This window comes from Semicossyphus pulcher, unplaced genomic scaffold (genome assembly GCF_022749685.1).
Source record: "Semicossyphus pulcher isolate SPU_LCO1_2020_fin unplaced genomic scaffold, fSemPul1.0.p SCAF_8, whole genome shotgun sequence".
Classification (NCBI taxonomy): domain Eukaryota; kingdom Metazoa; phylum Chordata; class Actinopteri; order Labriformes; family Labridae; genus Semicossyphus; species Semicossyphus pulcher.
Genome location: NW_027211759.1, coordinates 13,436,761 through 13,444,146, shown reverse-complemented (window position 1 = coordinate 13,444,146; position 7,386 = coordinate 13,436,761).

The window sequence follows — 7,386 nt, the reverse complement described above, 5'->3', positions numbered from 1 at the left end:
AAGCTAAGTAATTCTACTTTAGCCAAATGCCCCCTTTGTTTTGAGCGCAATCTCAGCCATTTTTAATCTGCACGAATAACTGCTCAAGCTGTTGTTGTTGCGGAAACACACTCGAGCAGTTCTCAGGCCGCTAAGCCTCCACCCCTCTCTCCTCTCTGTAGGTCGGGAGCTTTGGGGGGCTTCTAATCCCTCTATGTAATTACTGCTCCCTGCAATGGCCAGACCATCTCTGTGTAAATCAGATTAGCTGACCTAAATCGCTCTCGTTTCTCTCTACCCCATCAAACAATTCCTTATCTACACCCAGAGAGCTAAACAACACACAGACACCACTCCTCCAACCTCCCGCCCCCAAAGACATGGCCTGTTTATTTGATCAGTGCAGGAAAGCAAACAGTGTCTCCATGATACACAAACAGGCAGGGCTGGGCCGGGCCTGCTGGGTGGCCGGAGAGCGAGGGTAGAAGACATGCAGATAACCGCCTCCATCACGTCCACAACTTCCATACCGGGGCACTAAAAGCAAAGGGAGCGAGGCAGACACATAACATAGACAACGATGTTTCTCAACGCGTGGTAAATAAAGGTCAGCGAACATGATAGAGATGTATTACTCCTCTCCGTGCTGCCTCCGCGCCTCCTTCCCATCCAATTTATTCCTCAGGTCATACATTTACAACTTTGAGAGGGGGTAGGAGGGGGAGGGGGGTGTAGAGAGGAAATGCTGCTCTTCAGTGGGAATAGAGACAGGCTAAAGTAAAGAGGGGGAACAAATGAGGTCTGTGATCCTGCTTGTCCCCTCCTCTCCGCCCTCCCCCCCCCCCTCCCCCCTCCTGAGCCCCAATCAGGCTGAACCGCTGCTCTCAGCGCGACAGCCAGGCCTTTGTTGCCGTCTGAATGGAGGTTAAATATCCCTCGAAATCAGAGCTCTTTGGCTTTCTGGACGCATAGTCAGAGACCCGCCGCCTTTCACATGCTAATGCCCGTGTTTTTTATTTCCTTTGTAACCATGGTTAGACAGCGGTATCATGCTAAAGGGCGATGAATAAAGCGGGTGAATTTGTTTTTTTCTCAGCTTTTTTTCCTCTCTCTCTCACCCTCCTCTTTTCTCCCATCCCTCCCCCCTGTGTCCCCCCCCCTCCCTCTTTTATCACCATCTCTTTCGAAGCCAGCCCACATTCCATCCCCCTCCTGCAGGGGTTTAAAAAAGCACAGATGGTCTCTCCTGACCTGCTATTCATCATTGTGTCAAAAGCTTTGTCACAATAATGCTCCACAACAACAAGCTGAAGGATTTTATTTGTTTCTATTGATGAGGCCCGTTAATTTCACAGACGTCTCATTAGGCTTAAACCACCAATTAATTTCTTTTGTCCTCATTAAATGGCTAATTCTAAACATGAACCGCGCTGACAATGAGAGCTGCTCAGAGCCAAAGCCAGACAGCGCTGCTCCCGCCACGGAGCCACCGGAGCGTGAAGCAGGCAGGTAGAGGGAGAAAATTGAAGAGCAGGAGGGGGCGCGAGAGGGGAGGAGGGGAAGGAGAATGAGAGAGAAAGTGGTGGCGAGAGCAGGAAAGAGCGAGGGAGCGAAGGAGAGCCCTGACAAAAGCCTCTGTTAATTTGTAGATGCCCTTAACACTAGGCATAGATGGCAACTCATTAACTGCTTGCAGATTTTTTTTTCCCTGCCGGGGGATCAAGTGGCCCTCAGGAGTAAAGGTTGCAATCATCTGTTGGTGGCAGCAGCCAGCACTCTGCTCGGAATAAAAAGGAAAATAAAAATGATAGCAGAATAAATCAAAATACAAATGGGAACAAAAGAAAAAAAGAAAAATGCAGACTGGGAACCAAGGTAGTAATTTTTCTATTGAAAGTGTGCGCACAAAAGCTATCTTGTGCCTGCACTCTATTATGGCGGTGCAAGCTGTCATTATGGCCAAGGATATATGGAGGCCTCATAATATCCAGAGATTGGTAGTTTGTTAGACAGCACTGTACAATTTGCTGCAGCCTTGAAGGATCCTTGAGCCTCTCTTGACAATTTACCGAGGGAATTGCCGGAGCGTTGCCTTTTGTCTGCTGGAGACACAGGGGCAATTATCCAGCCTCCTGTAATGTTTCCCTGACTTTAATCTCCTGGCTGAGAGCGTAAAGCAGAATGGGTAAGGTTTCAGAGCGCCTCTGGGTTCTATTAACACACAACTGCTGTTTCTGTTCAGGCCAGGCAGCCAAGAGAGGACGGCAATCTGACAGACAGGCCTCCCCTGGGCTTTTAGGGAGAAAACATGATTATGTCATAATATATTTTCGAAAAAGAGATCCATTTGAAAGATTGCCCCTCTGTCTTTTCAATCTAACATGGCTCTGCTTTTGTCGGGCTCAGCGGGAGCGCTGGGAATGACAGATGCTTCAATGAATCAAACAGGAGACGAAATAAAGTGTTTACCAGGAAGAAGAAAAAAATCACCAGAGACCGGAAGCAGGGGCCTGAAATGCAGTTTCACTAACTATTTCATCAAAGAAATGTCATTAGTCTGGTGTCGAAATATTCCTGAGTTTACTTAAATGTGTCTTTTAAAGTAAACACACCCCACAGAGCTGTCTTGTATGAATAGGAATGCGGTTTGACTCATAAATACTACCTCCAGAGAATAAACTTACCAAAGAATATTAGAGCTGCAGAAATGAAACAAATAGATTTAAAAATAAATGGCAACTATTTGATACATTTTTCTTTTATAGATGTAAAACATCTTGTACCAGCTCTATTAAAGCTTTACTTTGCTGTATAGCCTTTAATAACCTGGATACCTAGGGTTTGCACTGTGGGTTGTATTAACAAAATTTTAAATGTAAGGCCTTGTGCTAAGGCAAACGCCACCGGCCAGTTTGCACAATTTCCTGACTATTTTTAATCCATTAATCCTACAAATAATTGCAGATAAATCAACCAAACAATTATAGTTTTTCACAGCCTTAAAATAAATATAACGACAGCTGGATTTTACATAACAGTAGTCCAGTTAGAAAACAACGTGCTGCTCCTGAGGCCCAGTAGGTGTGTCTGTCCACTCCACTAAATAATAGCAAACATATCACTTTGTAGCTGAGAATAACACTTGAGCTTAACAACAGACTATTTGGACAGGCTGAGCTCTTCAGCGCAGAGATCATGCAGCCACTTCACTACTTTTACCTGTAAGAGCTTTCCAAAAAGACAAGAGACAAGGGCGTGCAATCTTGTGATCAAAGTATACGCCTTTTAGAGTGTGGGCTGCTCTCTGCACCTCTCCACTGATGACTATAGTACACTACAACACAGAAATGAGAGCATCTGCTGGGATGAAAGCAAAAGGTCCAGTGTTTTCTAATAGAGTGTGAGATGATACAAATGAGACAGTAACATCGCTCTGATAATGGTGTCAAAATGTGCCTTTCCAGCACGCTAGTCAATCAACTGTTAGCATGGCACGGCTGAAAGTTAATTGAGAAATTCCTGGCAAACCACAGTTTAGATTTGTGTCATCATAAAAATAACTTAATTAATTCATTTAAATTCATCAGTATGGTGGATTTGAACTCATAATCAACAGTGTTGCTTTGGTTAGGCTAGATTTTTATCCCATTTATCTGACAGTAGAAATAAGCGCCCATTGTTTATCTATAAATGTGATTTCATCATTATTTACTATCTAACAGGTGAAAATATGACTAAAATATAAATATTAATGCCAGAGTGAAATAGGCCTAATCACCAGAAACATCAGCAGAGGGCCAATATTACAGTAAAGTGCAGCTAGCTTGTACTTGTACTTTATGAAACAAAATCTAGAAGTCTTGGGATTATGGTGCGATTATGATTATATTATTACAGTGAAAATCAGTTGAAACTACAGAGAAAACTGGTAACCTTTCAAACAGATGAAATGGTCTATAAATACGATGTAAATTATCTCATGTTAAGCTACTTGCAAAAGAAAGACCAATACCTGCTTTAAAAACCTGTCAGCATGAGAAAAAAGAAACGTGTTAAAGAATGATGGTAGGCATCCAAATAATTCACTCTGGACAAGCCCTGTTTCTCCAGTCAAATCAAACTGAGTTAGCTAACCGAGTTAGCTTGATTTAATTGTTGACTTGTCATGAGTCTGGAAGTTTTCAGTCCTTCAAAGTTGGTTTAAAATGTACTGGAACCGTTTTCACATCAATTGATATCAAACACTCACCGACTGAAGCTTCGAAGGTGGCTGCTGTTTCCTCTGGAGAGCCTGTGGTCAGCTAGCTTGAGTTCATGTCCATGTCGGATGCCAATTATGAAAACTCGTCGTGGTGGAAAAAAAAGGTATCAAAACGTACATATAAATATTTCAGAACAAACCTCACGACACAACCTACTTCTGCTCTGCTCAATTGTACGATCAATTTGTTAGCAACGGTAATTATTTATCCGGGATGTAGTTAAATTCACCGGGTTTGTCGTCGCAAACTTCTAGAGTGATAGCTACATAAGCTAGCGCTACATTTAGCTCTACACAGCTAACCAAACGCATTTGGCATAGCCTACTAACAGACAGGTCAGATATAATAACATCATTCTGTAGTATGCCCAAATCTTTGCTCACAGCCATAGTTGACTGGCCGAAATGTTAAATGAAACTGTGTTGTCTGGCTATTTGTTTTAAGCTAGCAGAACATATAGGGTAATTGTTTAGGGTTAACCAACAGGAAGAGGTGACATGTGCACTGACTGCATGATGCGATGAATCTCACTATTATAAATACACATGTTCATTTTATTACCAGTCAGTCTGACCAACTGACAATATTGTCGTTAACGTGTTTATATTAATACTGGCGATGTACAACATTAAATACTGGTGTAAACTGCAGTTACAAACATACTGCATGGGAGAATATGGGACATTTTTCTGGTACTTTATACAAGCCCAATGCAGAATGTCAAGTTACATGGACAGTTGCATGTGTTTGATTAATGAATCAATATACTGAGAACCACCACTTAATATTTCATACATTTGCCCTTCATTACTTTAATAAACTCATAGTATTTATGGTTAAGTACCACTGTATTATTATTATGTATTTCACTGATGGTATTGACAAAACATTGCTATCCTGATCTTACCTTCCCACAGAGAACAACAGACAGGAGGCCCCATGCAGTTAAGGAAGTGTGCGGTAAGTAATGTTTTTGAATTTATTACATGGTGCTTAATCAATTCAAACATTAATTATTGACATAAACTGTGATAAATCCATATGAACTATTAAGGAAACCCTCCTCTTTTCTTCAGAGTATGTGATCAAGCTTTTACTCCGATTTAAAGAAAGAAAAGATATCTAACAAGTAAACACAAACGCAGAAATAGGGGCCAAAGGGAAACTCAGCTCCCACTTTAGAATCCACCATTTCCTCTGTAATTAGTCATGTTGCTTATGCACCTCCAGCTGTGCCTTAATCAAAGAATGAGTGAGGAAATATAATTAGCATGTTAGCATAATGCACGTAATAAAGAAGTACTTGTAGTTGTCTTGATCTCAACATCAAAGAGCCTGTTGGTTCCTTCTCAGGGCATTAGTATCATACAAATCTAATTACTCTGAGTATTAAATTACTGGATTTTACTTGGATTTTACTGGATACTTGGAACAAGTACAAAGGAATGTGTCTCCACAGTACTCTGGCCTTCCAGTGCAAAACGGCCATTACAAAAAGGGCAGACATGGAGTTATCTGTTCTTGGGGAGACATGAGGAGGAATTAACTTCTTCTAGCTTCACGGCCCTCCAGCTGCGGTGACACAAACCTGCCCCAGTGCAGACAGTCCCTTGACCTCAATATCTAAAATAGCATCCATTCCATTACTGTGCCCATGTCCTCTCACTAAGCTCCAAGACTCCAACGGGTGAAGTGCAACATCGGGTTCTCATGTAGAAAGTCCTGTGAACATCAGTAGTCTCAACGCAGCAGCAAAAAGCAGCAGCGGCGGCAGAAGGCAGCAGCAATCCAGCCTAATCCAAATGAATCCAGGTCTCCCAGGTTTGCTCATCCTGGTTGGAGGGCGATGACTGCTCTGCTCTGCTGGGGTGCTTATCTGCTGACAGTGGTCGCTGGCTGTACAGGCCTCGTGTTATCAGGGCTCAGCCTGCTCAGGGATTGGAGGGCCCATGGAAAGTAAACATAGAACCTGTCCTTTGCTTATCTATCCCAGGAGAGAGTGTGTATTATGTGAGTGTGCATGTGTGTCTGTATGATGGAGAGAGAGAGAAGCTTGTTTCCATGGCAACCTCCTCCTTTAACCCCCCACCCGTACCCCTCCCCTCTAGAGAAGAACCCTGGTGGTCTTTGTGTAATGCGATTCCACTAGAATGCACTGTGGATTAGAGCGCCACTGCCTTCGGGCCCTAAGCAGGGCAACAGTGAAGACATTATTACCCAGATCAAATGCTGTAATCACTAGGCACTGGGGGCTTTCACATCAATTGCAGATAAAACCCAGGACTGGCAATACTCAGGTGATTAGGGGATTATTATTCTGCATTTCAGCACGGTGCCAGTCCCTCGCTGCTGGGAAAAAAAAAAGAAAAACCCTGATTCTCTGTGTGATGGATGGGGGAGGGCGGAAAACAAAATGCCAGCCAAAGGAACCAGCCAGGATTCTGGTGGACTGTGATCAATGCCTGGCAACTAAAACTAAAAAAAAAAACCATTCACACAGTGGTTTGCATGTGCAAGGCCATATTTTGGCATTATAGACCCCCCTTGAATTTCTGTAGGGTCTTTGAGTCTTGGCTCTGAGAATTGGACTATGTTCTTACATTTAGAGCTGCTGTAAAACACTTAGGGCATTCTAGTCTCTCATTCGGCACTGTAGCCTCTCTAAATAGAACAGGGCAGCTTGGGCTTTTGCATGAGAACCTGCTGAAAGCCCTCTATTGAGGAGTAGATCAGCGGAAGGCGAGACAATGACCCCCTCAGTGTCCAGCAATAGGCACTCAGGAGCTACAACCTTTCATCTGCAGATATTCCACTGTTTGATTAAGTGAGGAAGAAAATTCTACTTGAGCAAGGAGCTTAAGCTACAAATGCACACAGGAAGTACACACTTCAGCAATGTGGGAAAAGAAAGGCTATAGCCTTTAACAAACGAGTCCGTGAGAGCAGAGCATGGCGGCTGGCTCCATGCTGAAAGCATCCGGCCCCGCTTTTTAAATCTAACAATAACATCTCTGAAGAGGCAGCCATATGAAGGGCTCACAGCTTCACGCACAGAGTCCTAGAAGAGTCTTGTTCTGGAGTGGAAGGACTGGGCCATTCACCTCATCCTGCCCAAAAGTACTCAACTACCAAAAGACCACTCAAG